The sequence below is a fragment of the Thermobia domestica genome, chromosome 12 (genome assembly GCF_964235325.1).
Source record: "Thermobia domestica chromosome 12, izTheDome1.hap1.1, whole genome shotgun sequence".
NCBI classification, from domain to species: domain Eukaryota; kingdom Metazoa; phylum Arthropoda; class Insecta; order Zygentoma; family Lepismatidae; genus Thermobia; species Thermobia domestica.
The window spans coordinates 106,065,708-106,081,627 of NC_137465.1; the positions used below are offsets into that span (position 1 = coordinate 106,065,708).

The following is a 15,920-nucleotide window of genomic DNA, read 5'->3' on the forward strand; positions in this document are numbered from 1 at the left end:
GACGCGACAACCCGGCCCGAGCTGAACCGACCCGATTAGCCTGACGCGACAACCCGACCCGAGCTGACCCGACTGACCCGACCCGATAACCCGACCCGAGTTGACCTGACCCGACCCGACCCGTTTGAGAGCACTTTGGAAGGTCTTCTGAAGTTCAAAACAAGCCTGACACCACAAGAGTTCCTGAAAATATTTCAAGTGACAACACCTCTGTCAAACTTCTCCAACACAAGGACTGATGTATTGTAGTCATATCGAATGGTGCAGACTATTTTGTCCCAAGTGAAAGAACAAAGAGCTGATTTTGATTTGATTGATTTTGAGTTTTACGTCCCGTTCAGCAGCGAGGCTATATGAGACGTGGACCTTCTGATTAACGTGGAATCCGAACCACATGAGCTTCCGCCGGGAATCTAACCCGGGTCTCCCACGCCAAAGGCGCGTACGCTAACCGCTTAGCCACGGAGGAGCTCGAGCTGTTTTTGAATCTGCTAAAAAATGCAGCGTTAAGATTTTCAGAAAGGGACAATAACAGATTTGAAGAACTAGAACGTGGATTCTTTATACTTACTGACCTGTCGAAAACTTGCCTTCGGAGGTGAAAATGGCTATGAATGTGAAGATGAAGCGACTTCTGATCCAATGACCAGGTACTGCATCGAAGCATTCAACACAATATTGGATACGGTAATTTCGAGTATATCTTCAAGATTCAAGAAGCAAAATACTTTATAGGCTGACTTGTTGTGTTTGGACCCTATAAACTTCAACCAAGTAACAAAACTTCCATACACGCCTTTCGATAAACTTACGCATCTTTTGTAAAAGGTATCGATAAAGAAGTTTCCAAGGATTATATGAAAGAAGTGAGAATTTTAGAAAGTCAATCTTGCTGACGAATACCACCAAGAAGAAATGACCAATTGTGCTAATAGCGCAAGGATACAGGATTAGAAGAAAGCACATTTCTTCACAAGGGATGCGAGTGCAAAAGTATTGCAAACATTGTCCAATATGCTGCTTCTTAATTTTGCAGAATTATAATTTGTACAGTAATGCTTATCCAGGTTTCACACTATCACACAGATTTCTGTTAACTTTGCCCCTTAACCCAGGTAACACATGCAATAACTTTTTCAAAACTCAAACACATTAAAAATAGGTGGAGGAGTGCCATGTCTCAGTAACATTTGGAAACATTTATGTTTATGTGTATTGAAAAAGACTTGTTAGAGAATATTTCTAATGAAAAGGTGATAGACCACGTAGCATCAAAAAGTAGTACACTAAAACATCTGCTAATTTTGTAATAGGTATAGTATACGTATTCTTTGAACTTTGTGTAATACGTTGAACAATTCAAAATGATATACTGATAAAAGAATATAAGATTTTAATTGTTATTAGTTAATATTATTGACTTATTGCAGAAAGAAAAGTGCGCAACTTGACTTGTGACATTGAGATGCTGGTGGTCCTTTTGGGAAAAAGCACCCGCGCCGCTTGTGTGAAGTTGGCCCCCTAAAAGTTTGGGCTACACGAGATATTTATTGGGCCATAAAGTACTTCATTTGGCCTGTTTGGGCTAGCAACTTTTAGCGTTTGGGCTACTCTGGAAACAAAGTTACAGCCTCACAAAGTTTGAAGGGCCAACTTCACGTTAGCCCCCCAAGTGTTTGGGCCAGACGAGATTTTTATTGGGCTGGGTAGTACTTCGTTTGGGCTGATTGGGTCAGCAATTTTTAGCGTTTGGGCTATTATAGTTTCCGAAATATGGGCTATTAAACTTTTTGAAAAGTGATTTTCCTGCTTTTTTGTCGGGGCCAACTTCACTAATATGATATTTCTGACAAGCATGTTTATTGGAATTTACAGTACTTTGTGTTTACTAGCAGTTTAGGCATTTTCAAGATTTGGGCTGTATTTGAAACAGAATTAGAGCTTCACAAAGTTTGGGGGCTAACTTCACATTAGCCCCCAAGTGTTTGGGCCAGACGAGATTTTTATTGGGTTGGATAGTACTTCATTTGGGCTGATTGGGTCAGGAATTTTTAGCGTTTGCGCTATTATAGTTTCCGAAATATGGGCTATTAAACTTTTTGAAAAGTGATTTTTCTGCTTCTTTTGTCGGGGCCAACTTCACTAATATGATATTTCTGACAAACATGTTTATTGGAATTTACAGTACTTTGTGTCGACTAGTAATTTAGGAAGTTTCAAGATTTGGGCTGTTTTCGAAACAGAATTAGAGCTTCACAAAATTTGGGGGGCCAACTTCACATTAGCCCGCAAGTGATTGGACCAGACGAGATTTTTATTGGGCTGGATAGTACTTCGTTCGGGCTGATTGGGTCAGCAACTTTTAGCGTTTGGGCTATTATAGTTTCCGAAATATGGGCTATTAAACTTTTTGAAAAGTGATTTTCCTGTTTCTTTTGTCGAGGCCAACTTCACTAATATGATATTTCTGACAAACATGTTTATTGGAATTTACAGTACTTTGTGTCGACTAGTAATTTAGGAAGTTTCAAGATTTGGGCTATTTTCGAAACAGAATTAGAGCTTCACAAAATTTGGGTGGGCCAACTTCACATTAGCCCGCAAGTGATTGGGCCAGACGAGATTTTTATTGGGTTGGATAGTACTTCGTTTGGGCTGATTGGGTCAACAACTTTTAGCGTTTGGGCTATTATAGTTTCCGAAATATGGGCTATTAAACTTTTTGAAAAGTGATTTTCCTGTTTCTTTTCTCGAGGCCAACTTCACTAATATGATATTTCTGACAAACATGTTTATTGGAATTTACAGTACTTTGTGTCGACTAGCAATTTAGGAAGTTTCAAGATTTGGGCTGTTTTCGAAACAGAATTAGAGCTTCACAAAGTTTGGGGGGCCAACTTCACATTAGCCCGCAAGTGATTGGGCCAGACGAGATTTTTATTGGGCTGGATAGTACTTCGTTTGGGCTGATTGGGTCAGCAACTTTCAGCGTTTGGGCTATTATAGTTTCCGAATTATGGGCTATTAAACTTTTTGAAAAGTGATTTTCCTGTTTCTTTTGTCGAAGCCAACTTCACTAATATAATATTTCTGACAAACATGTTTATTGGAATTTACAGTACTTTGTGTCGACTAGCAATTTAGGAAGTTTCAAGATTTGGGCTGTTTTCGAAACAGAATTAGAGCTTCACAAATTTGCGGGGCCAACTTCACATTAGCCCCCAAACGATTGGGCCAGACGAGATTTTTATTGGGCTGGATAGTACTTCGTTTGGGCTGATTGGGTCAGCAACTTTTAGCGTTTGGGCTATTATAGTTTCCGAAATATGGGCTATTAAACTTTTTGAAAAGTGATTTTCCTGTTTCTTTTGTCGAGGCCAACTTCACTAATATGATATTTCTGACAAACATGTTTATTGGAATTTACAGTACTTTGTGTCGACTAGTAATTTAGGAAGTTTCAAGATCTGTTCTGTTTTCGAAACAGAATTAGAGCTTCATAAAGTTTGGGGGGCCAACTTCACATTAGCCCGCAAGTGATTGGGCCAGACGAGATTGTTATTGGGCTGGATAGTACTTCGTTTGGGCTGATTGGGTCAGCAACTTTTAGCGTTTGGGCTATTATAGTTTCCGAAATATGGGCTATTAAACTTTTTGAAAAGTGATTTTCCTGTTTCTTTTGTCGAGGCCAACTTTACTAATATGATATTTCTGACAAACATGTTTATTGGAATTTACAGTACTTTGTGTCGACTAGCAATTTGGAAGTATCAAGATTTGGGCTATTTTCGAAACAGAATTAGAGCTTCACAAAATTTGGGGGGCCAACTTCACATTAGCCCGCAAGTGATTGGGCCAGACGAGATTTTTATTGGGCTGGATAGTACTTCGTTTGGGCTGATTGGGTCAGCAACTTTTAGCGTTTGGGCTATTATAGTTTCCGAAATATGGGCTATTAAGCTTTTTGAAAAGTGATTTTCCTGTTTCTTTTGTCGAGGCCAACTTCACTAATATGATATTTCTGACAAACATGTTTATTGGAATTTACAGTACTTTGTGTCGACTAGTAATTTAGGAAGTTTCAAGATTTGTTCTGTTTTCGAAACAGAATTAGAGCTTCATAAAGTTTGGGGGGCCAACTTCACATTAGCCCGCAAGTGATTGGGCCAGACGAGATTTTTATTGGGCTGGATAGTACTTCGTTTGGGCTGATTGGGTCAGCAACTTTTAGCGTTTGGGCTATTATAGTTTCCGAAATATGGGCTATTAAACTTTTTGAAAAGTGATTTTCCTGTTTCTTTGTCGAGGCCAACTTCACTAATATGATATTTCTGACAAACATGTTTATTGGAATTTACAGTACTTTGTGTCGACTAGTAATTTAGGAAGTTTCAAGATTTGTTCTGTTTTCGAAACAGAATTAGAGCTTCATAAAGTTTGGGGGGCTTCACAAATATTGGAATTTACAGTACTTTGTGTCGACTAGCAATTTGGGAAGTATCAAGATTTGGGCTATTTTCGAAACAGAATTAGAGCTTCACATTAGCCCGCAAGTGATTGGGCCAGACGAGATTTTTATTGGGCTGGATAGTACTTCGTTTGGGCTGATTGGGTCAGCAACTTTTAGCGTTTGGGCTATTATAGTTTCCGAAATATGGGCTATTAAACTTTTTGAAAAGTGATTTTTCTGCTTCTTTTGTCGGGGCCAACTTCACTAATATGATATTTCTGACAAACATGTTTATTGGAATTTACAGTACTTTGTGTCGACTAGTAATTTAGGAAGTTTCAAGATTTGGGCTGTTTTCGAAACAGAATTAGAGCTTCATAAAGTTTGGGGGGCCAACTTCACATTAGCCCGCAAGTGATTGGGCCAGACGAGATTTTTATTGGGCTGGATAGTACTTCGTTTGGGCTGATTGGGTCAGCAACTTTTAGCGTTTGGGCTATTATAGTTTCCGAAATATGGGCTATTAAACTTCTTGAAAAGTGATTTTCCTGCTTCTTTTGTCAATGTTATCTTCACTAATGTGATTTTTGTGACAAATACTTTTACTAATTAGTGCAATTTCTCTCTCTCTTTTTTTTTTAGTTCTTTAAATGTTATTTATAATGGAGATTATACTTGTGCCAACTAATTTGAGATAGATTAAGATACCAGTTACTATATACTCAAATATACGATGTTTTCTTCGTCTTTATGTAATACAATTTGGAATTGTTTTTCATAAGATTTTGTCTAATGCTGCCCAACATGCATATATCCAGATTTTAGTATTTCATTATACGAAATCCGGATTTCGGCTTTCGTCATTTCATTATCCGAATTCCATTTTCGGTTCTTGACATTTTATTATCCGAAATTCTAATTTCGGTTTCTGACGTTTTATTATGGGACATTCGGATTTCGGTTTCAGTTGAAATTCTAAATCCGGATTTTGTGAATCTGAATTTTTGACAGCGCTAATTTTGTGTAAGTAGTTATCGGCTTTAATCTCCTAACTTTAGACTGGAAAACAATTACTGTCTTAATAAAGTGTAATAGCAATAACTTTACAATTGTTTGGTTATATACGGTAATCTGACCTATGAATAAGACACTGGTAAAAATTATATATACTACATACATAATTGAATTACGTCAAACCTTGAAGAATTATGTCCACATAATTTTTATATCCATTCATTCTTTCCTTTTTACGTAAGCCTTTCGTGAATACGTGAATATATATACCTGTGTTTGATGCAGAAGCTCCAGGTTTGATTCCCAATGGAGTCTCAAGGAGCATACAGTATTGTAACTAGTCTCCTTTATATTATTATTATTATTATTATTATTATTATTATTATTATTATTATTAACAATTCTTTGTAATTTTTAAGCCGAATATTCATCCACATTATATTGTATATAGGGAAAGCAAAAGAAAGCAATCTTTATTTTTTTCTCACTTCGTTTATTTTAAAAGATTATGATGAGCACTTCATGTTTCTAGGGAAGTACTTGAATCCTTCTGCTCCACCTTGCTGAAAACGAAATACAAAATTATGAATTTGAAGTATAAAGCTTTTCTATATTTTTCGCCTATTTATAAAAGTATCAACGCAGGTGGGTCAAGTTTTTGCTGGAGTCTTGGCAGTCTTGGTATTCTTACACGTTTTGGTCTTTGCATATGCATCCTCGGTCCAGGAGCGTAACAAGGCTGGGGCAACCGGGGAGATGCCCCCGTCCAAAGGCGATCACGATGCTCGCAGGTACAGTCGTAAATAAATGGGAGTCGTAATTAAAAGACCTACATTTTAATGGTGACGTTCAGTTTCTCACGGTGCAATTTCACACGGTCCTGTTTATCGGATTAATCATTTTGCAGGTGTCGTTCACTTTCACACGGTCCACCTGTCAATCATTTGATTCATCTTGAAAACGCTTTCACTATAGAAGGAGGGAGGACACAGAACGACTGTCAACTAACTAAGAACTGAAACAGAGCAAACACAAGTTAAATATGAACAATTGCAAATTAATACTACAGGAGGACAGCTTAGGAAATGTTTCACTTTCACAAAAAGAATAATCAAAATAACCGGAAATTAAAATAACTTACGAACAAGACAGAAGAAAAGATAAGCAAACCTAAGTTATAGTAAGGAAGGAGAGACAATAATAACATAAACAATATGAAATTGAAATAAATAGGAAAAATTATCGCAAATTGAAATAGATGAAAACAAAAAAGAATAGCAAATGAAAATAAATAATAAGAACAGGAAAGGAACATAAAAATTGTAATCATCAGAAATAGGAGACAGAACAATCACAAATTAAAATAAATAAATAATAAAATAAACAGCACATCAGAGAATTCAGTCAGGAAGTTTAAAAAGCGAAAAAAATGTGCCCGCCCCAAAGCATAGAAAAACGTTGTTATTTGTGAAACACAAAACATTAGCTATATACTCCAAGGCAGTTTGAAGACGAACCTTGTCGTCTTGATATTTTCCGAGCGAACAGAACATTCATACTTCTGTACATCGTCAATCCATTTTGTACAAATCATAGTTCATTATTTCAGCTTTTGAAGATGGGTAGGAGGAAGTTCGAGCGAGTTCTTTTGAAACTCGACTCGACTCGAAACAGACATCTTTAAGCTTGAGTTGAGAACTCGGCTCGAACAATTTCCTCCAACAAATTGAGGTTAAGTTTCGAGTCGAGTTGAGCTAAATCGAGCCAAATCCTGTGTGTAATTTCAAGTAATTTCTTCAAGTATCCTACATAGACAATATAATTATTATCAATGATATTACTACTGCTAGAACTTATTATTATTATTATTATTATTATTATTATTAACAACAACAACAACACAGCATATAAAGAGGAAAGACAGGCGGTTTATATCTGAATACCAAAATCCAAGGCGAGTCTAAGAGGCAATGACACCGTTTACGAGCTTTCCGATTTGAGTTCTGGAGAAGCAAGTATTCGAGCTCGACCCAAAAATCATTAAAAGTTATAGGGCATCGGGCAAACATGTTCAAAAATGCTCGGCCTGGATTTAGGGCTGTCAACGGCTCGAGCTGCTCAGGTCACAGCTCATTCACTACCGAGCTGAACCGAGAAGTTGGCCGAGCTTACAACTCATCCAACCGAGCCGGCTCGAGCCATGGGCTCAGTTGAGCCTAGTCAAACCGAGCCGATGCACTCATTTCAACCCAGCCTGCTCAAGCCATCAGCTCAATTGAGGTAGTATTAATTCAATTGTTCATATTTATTTTAAATTGTGTTTGCTCAGTTTCTGTTCTTATTTAGTTGACATTTTTCTGTCCTGCCTGCCCCTATAGTGAAAGCGGTTTCAGGATGAATCACATGATTGACAGGTGGACCGCGTGAGAATGCACCACACCTGCAAATTGATTAATCCGATAAAGAAGACGGTGCGAAATTGCTCGATAATGAGCACTGTGTGAAACTGTACAGTGCGAAATCGCACGGAATCATTTTAATGGTTTTGGGTGACCACTTCCAACCTCTGCCAAATGTAAATTTAGTACTATCGTAGATATTAATAATGACGAAATTCTGTGTCAAAACCTCTTGCATAATGTGTGGAACATTGCATCTTTCTTCACCATTTGGTGTTCCACCGATGTATACTCCAAACAGTCTATAAGATAAAAAAATCCCTACCTATTACATTGAAACCTATAATTTCCGGCAGCAAAATATCTGAAGGTCTAACCCCTTTGAAATACAGACCAAATATTAATAGCCCAAAACACTAAAACTTGATGACCCAATCACCCCAAACGAAATACTATCCAGCCCAATAAAATTTTCGCCAGGTCCAGCCATTTGGAAGGGCTTAAACGTAGCCTCCCCCCCAAACTTCGTGAAGTTGCAACTATTTCAACTACAGCCCAAATCTTGAAATTTGCTACACTACTAGTCGACACAAAATATTGCCAATTCTAGTAAACGTATTTGTCACAAATGTCATATTAGTGAACTTGGCCCCGACAAAAAAAAAAAAAAAAAAAAAAAAAAAAAAGCAGGAAAATCACTTTTCAAAAAGTTTAATAGCCCATATTTCGGAAACTATAATAGCCCAAACGCTAAAAGTTGCTGACCCAATCAGCTCAAACGAAGTACTTTCCATCCCAATGAAAATCTCGTCTGCCAAAACACTTGGGGGGCTAACGTGAAGTTGGCTCCCAAACTTTGTGAAGCTCTAATTCTGTTTCGAAAACAGCCCAAATCTTGAAACTTTCTAAACTGCTAGTCGACACAAAGTACTGTAAATTCCAATAAACATGTTTGTCAGAAATATCATATTAGTGAAGTTGGCCCCGACAAAAGAAGCAGAAAAATCACTTTTCAAAAAGTTTAATAGCCCATATTTCGGAAACTATAATAGCCCAAACGCTAAAAGTTGCTGACCCAATCAGCCCAAACGAAGTACTATCCAGCCCAATAAAAATCTCGTCTGGCCCAATCACTTGGGTTCTAATGTGAAGTTGGCCCCCAAAATTTTGTGAAGCTCTAATTCTGTTTCGAAAACAGCCCAAATCTTGAAACTTTCTAAACTGCTAGTCGACACAAAGTACTGTAAATTCCAATAAACATGTTTGTCAGAAATATCATATTAGTGAAGTTGCCAACGACAAAAGAAGCAGGAAAATCACTTTTCAAGAAGTTTAATAGCCCATATTTCGGAAACTATAATCGCCCAAACGCTAAAAGTTGCTGACCCAATCAGCCCAAACGAAGTACTATCCAGCCCAATAAAAATCTCGTCTGGCCCAATCGCTTGCGGGCTAATGTGAAGTTGGCCCCCCAAATTTTGTGAAGCTCTAATTCTGTTTCGAAAACAGCCCAAATCTTGAAACTTCCTAAATTGCTAGTCGACACAAAGTACTGTAAATTCCAATAAACATGTTTGTCAGAAATATCATATTAGTGAAGTTGGCCTCGACAAAAGAAACAGGAAAATCACTTTTCAAAAAGTTTAATAGCCCATATTTCGGAAACTATAATAGCCCAAACGCTAAAAATTGCTCACCCAATCAGCCCAAATGAAGTACTATTCAGCCCAATAAAGATCTCGTTTGGCCCAATCATTTGGGTTCTAATGTGAAGTTGGCCCCCAAAATTTTGTGAAGCTCTAATTCTGTTTCGAAAACAGCCCAAATCTTGAAACTTTCTAAACTGCTAGTCGACACAAAGTACTGTAAATTCCAATAAACATGTTTGTCAGAAATATCATATTAGTGAAGTTGCCAACGACAAAAGAAGCAGGAAAATCACTTTTCAAGAAGTTTAATAGCCCATATTTCGGAAACTATAATCGCCCAAACGCTAAAAGTTGCTGACCCAATCAGCCCAAACGAAGTACTATCCAGCCCAATAAAAATCTCGTCTGGCCCAATCGCTTGCGGGCTAATGTGAAGTTGGCCCCCCAAATTTTGTGAAGCTCTAATTCTGTTTCGAAAACAGCCCAAATCTTGAAACTTCCTAAATTGCTAGTCGACACAAAGTACTGTAAATTCCAATAAACATGTTTGTCAGAAATATCATATTAGTGAAGTTGGCCTCGACAAAAGAAACAGGAAAATCACTTTTCAAAAAGTTTAATAGCCCATATTTCGGAAACTATAATAGCCCAAACGCTAAAAATTGCTCACCCAATCAGCCCAAATGAAGTACTATTCAGCCCAATAAAGATCTCGTTTGGCCCAATCATTTGGGGGCTAATTTGAAGTTGGCCCCCCAAACTTTGTGAAGCTCTAATTCTGTTTCGAAAGCAGCCCAAATCTTAAAACTTTCAAAATTGCTAGTCGACACAAAGTACTGCAAATTCCAATAAACATGTTTGTCAGAAATATCATATTAGTGAAGTTGGCCCCGACAAAAGAAGCAAGAAAATCACTTTTCAAGAAGTTTAATAGCCCATATTTCGGAAACTATAATAGCCCAAACGCTAAAAGTTGCTGACCCAATCAGCCCAAACGAAGTACTACCCAGCCCAATAAAAATCTCGTCTGGCCCAAACACTTGGGGGGATAACGTGAAGTTGGCCCCCCAAACTTTGTGAAGCTTTAATTCTGTTTCGAAAACAGCCCAAATCTTGAAACTTTCTAAACTGCTAGTCGACACAAAGTACTGTAAATTCCAATAAACATGTTTGTGCGAAATATCATATTAGTGAAGTTGGCCCCGACAAAAGAAGCAGGAAAATCACTTTTCAAGAAGTTTAATAGCCCATATTTCGGAAACTATAATAGCCCAAACGCTAAAAGTTGCTGACCCAATCAGCCCAAACGAAGTACTATCCATCCCAATAAAAATCTCGTCTGGCCCAAACACTTGGGGGGCTAACGTGAAGTTGGCCCCCCAAACTTTGTGAGGCTGTAACTTTGTTTCCAGAGTAGCCCAAACGCTAAAAGTTGCTAGCCCGAACTGCCCAAATGAAGTACTTTCTGGCCCAATAAATATCTCGTGTAGCCCAAACTTTTGGGGGGCCACCTTCCCACAGGCACCCGCGCCCCCCTAATGATGCCTATTCGTCACTGATATCAGTAGCTAACATCCAACGTTTGTTCAGGAGAAGGCGAACCGTTTTATCAACATCAGCTTGAGATAGAAAAAGTATATTAACAGTTTTAGACAAATTGACAGCATGTTCATAGAAGTCTTGTACAGAATTAATTTGTATGGCTCTGGTCTTGACCAACATCCAAACAGTCCTTTTGAATTGACCACCTATGGCATCTACTAGTCCTTTTCCATGTCCTGGTGTAAAGATGAAGCTTTTATGTAACTAAGAAACCTACTGTTTCGATTGTACACGAATTTACATAATTATTTTTTGTAACGGGAGTTACATCGTGTCAATGTCAATTCAAGACATGTAACCTTCGTAAAACCTTATAAAAAGGAAATATATTTCTAAACCAGTTATTTTAGATGGGACATTACTTATGTTTTCGTAACCCATCTATGCTCGAGTTTACATGAATTCAAGTTTTTTTTTTTTTTTTTTTTTTTTTTTTGTAACAGAGGTTACGTCGTGTTCTTAATCATTAAACCCTGCATCTGCCTTGACAATACTTATTGCTTTCTTCGAAACTACAAGTGTGCTTCTTTCGTTCCTCTCATAAATATGTTACTTTACTTCGTCTATTAAACTGATACAAGCTAACCAAATTGATCATGTTTGAACGAAACTTTGTCAACACACGAACAGTTTCATTCTGTGATAGATATATATAACAAGGAGGTACAATAAATGCACAATTAAGTTCTTTTTCTAAAATATAAGGATGATTAATTCCAGTGTAGATAGCATTATTCTTCAGATTTCGTAGTATGAACTTTTCTCTTGAAATTCCCACTTTTCGTGGGATGGCTGACATACATGTGCAAATTGTATCTATGTATAGAAGGTGACAAATATAATAAATAATAATAATAATAATAATAATAATAATAATAATAATAATAATAATAATAATAATAATAATAATAATAATCGCACTTTTTGTTTCTGTTCCGACAAGTTCCATACCAAGGTGTGATTTGTATATGTATTTGGTACATGAAATGCAATAAATAAAATACAGTACAATTAGAGTATTGGCCGGTATCCATTTTTGCGTTGAAATTTTACCAGACCAATTCATAGGGAAGAGTTGTTCGAATCGAAGGGAGAACAGTAAACATTTACTTCGCGCACATCGGACGTCTGCTGTTTTCATTTCAAAGTGTCCTTTTACTGTCCACGGATGTTTTCGATTCGTTCCAAGCAGTAGAACTATTTACAATTGGTGCAGAAGAACATAATGTTCTGTAAATAATGAAATTTGATCACAAGGCGCTAGTGTAAGTTTACCTTATGATCTTTTGTGTAATCCCATTTTAGGGGGCATACTTACATTCATGAAATATTGTCTCAGCAGGAAATGCACTCATTGCCTTAGGAAGTGTTTCTCGATGGAGTTCCATTAATCGGTGCAGATAAACTTTGGGAGGACTGAGTATAAATACAGTGTGTGGACATATGGCTTGAAAACGGCACTGATTAAGAATATTAAGAATAGTCGCCTTAGGAAGTGTTTCTTAAGGAAGGAGTTCCATTAATGGGTGCAAATAAACTTGAGTAGGACTAAGATAAGATGCAATGTATGGACATAATGCTTGAGAAAGGCACTAGTTAAGAATTGTCCGTCGTAAAAATGGTAACTTTACGGTTGAAATGAGTTAGATAATGTGAAAGGGTGTTATGTATATTTTAATTTTACTGTCGGAGGAATTTTTCACAATGTAGGAAACATGTATTTTATGTTTACAAATGTAATGCTACAACTGTGAAACCATACCAAGGGCTGTACTAGTGTTAAAGTGTATGAGTACATATGAAATACAAGTGTAACTTAATAGTATTTCTACACATTGTAGTAAGCGAGTATTTTATGTTTACAAGTATAGAGTAACCAGTGGTAGAGCTCCTTTGTTGCCAAATAACTACTGTACGCGCCTTTGGTGTGGGAGGCCCGGGTTCCATTCCCTCAACAGCTCATGTTCGAATCCCACTTTGAGATGTAGATCCACATCTCATTGCCGCGCTGCTGAAAGATACCCTAAACTCAGAAATCAAATTAAATCATTAAAAGTGCTCTTAACGCGATTTTATGCAATATCGAGCATATTTGCACTAAATTCGTGTATACTCGTAGTCACCGTCGCTGACTCATCTACTTTCTGCGGACAGACTACCGTGCGGAAACCCTAGTGCATAAAGTTAGATAGCAATATAGCTTTTAGTATCCAACTAGTACAAGTTGTTTTGTGTTGTTTGTTTTTATACCATACTCGGGACGCATATTTATAGCTGTAAGGTCAAGTCTTCATGAAGTGTATTTGCACCGATGAATGCAACTCTTACCGTAACAAGCAATTTTACTACGAGTAGGTAGTATGTAGTAGGATATCAGGTAATAGAATAGCACGCAATAATTTCCAGTGTATATCAGTTTGCACCAAATTAATAATCTGTATGGAAATGTACTGGCGTGCACCAACGTAATTATTGTCCAGAACATCTTAGGGAATCATTTGAAGGACAAAAGTGGAAGAACGCTTTTTTAATTTGGCACTCTTACTCTTAATTTGCACCACCAGAATTACAGTGCATAAAACATGAACCAATTTAAAATCACGAACCAATTCGTGTTAGTTGGTCACTATAAAGTACGATTACTATTTAACCGAGTCAGGGCAGAGGCACAGCAGGGCTATTCCACACGGGGATGCGTCCGTAGGTGTAGGCGCATCAAAGACAGTAGGTATACGTATAGAGAGTGATACTGGGAAAACACTTAGTATGGCATAAAAACATTTTCTTTACGTGTGGCATAGTTTTGCGATGCTTCTGTGATCACACTTTGTATACTTCCTTCACATAGCACGTCTCTAGATCGGTACGTGACGTTTGGGCACTGGACTTTTGGGCGCTAGTTAAATTAAAATGTCATTATGTTAGGCGCTGAGTACTAAGTTCGAATCAAGATATCACAAGGTGTCTACTGTAGTGGAAGTCCTTGAATTATACTGGATTTTGTTTTACATACTACAAATACTGGAATTTGAAAGTTCTAAAAACTGAATTAACAATTGAATTTTGTAAATTTAAGTTTCAACCAAATTTAAGTGTGCTTTTTATTTGATAACTTTTTAAGCCAAAGGTAAGTAGACCAGACTAGATATGATTGACTGCATTACGTACATAGTGAGCCTATTCCATTAAAAAACTTAAAGCAGGACTTCTACTGTAGTTATGCAATAAGTGTGAATGTCACACATTTCTAGTGGCTAAATGACCAATATATGTACAATTAACTATTATTTTTCACTTTGAAATCGTTCTTTTTTTCCTTTCGCCACTTTCTTTAGTACAGATTAAATGCTTACAATGGGACGAAAAAAAAGTGTGTTAAGTTTTGATTTTTATATTGGAATGTTAAAAAAAAAAAGTGATATCAGAAGTACGGCATACTACAGTTCCTAAACTCAATGTCTTAGACACCCTGTATTAACATCTTTTCCCTCAACTCTATTAGGACTTAGGATTTTTAGATTTCTGGGCTCTCGCCATCTAAGACCATTTAGCCCGTCACGTTTGAGGGAGTACACTATCCGGGGAAAGGGAAGCGGTCTGGACCTATAAATTAGGTACCACCCCGGCATTTGCTTGGTGTGAATGAGGAAAACCTCATTCAGGGTGGCTGGCCTGAAAGAGCATGTTACACTTTTTCGACCGAGCGCCCCTACGCTACGCGGGGCCACTTCTCTCAACTCGAGTGCCGGAAATCTTTTATTGGTAGTTCTTTATTGGACTTAAGGAGGAGAAGAGTTTTCCAAACGTAATACGAAAGAAAATAAATTTTAATATTCATAAGTATGTAATTATTAACTTTTTCAAAGAATACAAAAATTAAATCAGTATGTTTTAATTACCATTAAGAAAATTATTAACAGTTCGTCTGATTTCTTCATTTCCTAGCGTGCTTATATAATACAAAAATTAGATCAACATTAGATCAGAAGTACAAGAATCGTGAACAAGCGCAAACTCAATCCATGACGAGGTTAGGCAACAAATGCCACAAACGCATTAAACTATTTAATTTAGATGAATAAATAAGATAGAGATAGAAAATAAATAGATAAATGAGGTGAGATAAAGACAGAAGTGTAGGAAATGTATATATCTTGATTCGCGCTTAGTTTTCAGTGTCTAGCTTACTTTATATTTCGTAAATTGTGATTTTTACTATGCTATTCGCGCCGAAACGTCCGCGTCCAAATGGTGGCGCCGAAACGTCCTGTCCCGCTCTAGATCATGTATTTCTTATCGAGCACTCTTTGTGATAAATAGCAAACTGCGTTTAAAATTTCTATTTATAATACATCTGAGAGGTAAGAGCACAATATATTTTGATTACTTACACGATCCTATTGTTAAATCAAGTTTCATAATTCTGTCGTAGAATTTACAAATTTATACCCCACCAAACTGGGGTAGCAGTGCAGGTCAAATTTAGATACATCACTCGAAATAGTTGTTGAAAAGTTGTAATTCTTTCACTGGGATTCCTTCTTCTTGTCCTCCAGAAGATTTGAATAATGCGAATATGACAATGCCCGACAATGACAGCATATGTAGATTAAACTCAAGAGTTCCGGTAGAAGTAGCTAGTTGTTGAAAAGTTACTTGTCTTTCACGATTTGTATATAAATACAGTGTCACATTACTCCCCCCCCCCAAAAAAAAAAACAAAAAAAAACCGAAAGGCAGAAACTAATCTCTATTAGCTGGCAGGGTTTGCCCAAGTGGGCCCAGACCGAAAAAACTCGGTGGATT

The 15,920-nt window shown here is 37.2% G+C and overlaps 1 protein-coding gene across 2 annotated transcripts in view; it reads left to right on the forward strand.

Moving 5' to 3' along the window:
• Window positions 1-12,182: 12,182 nt before the first annotated feature.
• abo (de-etiolated protein 1 abo) overlaps window positions 12,183-15,920 on the forward strand; it is a 48,801-nt gene continuing 45,063 nt past the window's right edge. Inside the window, exon 1 of one of the 2 annotated variants that reach the window (XM_081733936.1) lies at window positions 12,183-12,379. The gene's annotated coding sequence lies outside the window, so the exon portion shown is untranslated. Of the gene's footprint in view, window positions 12,380-12,415; window positions 12,736-15,920 lie in introns of those variants that run through there. The other variant, XM_081733938.1, reaches the window with a different exon arrangement.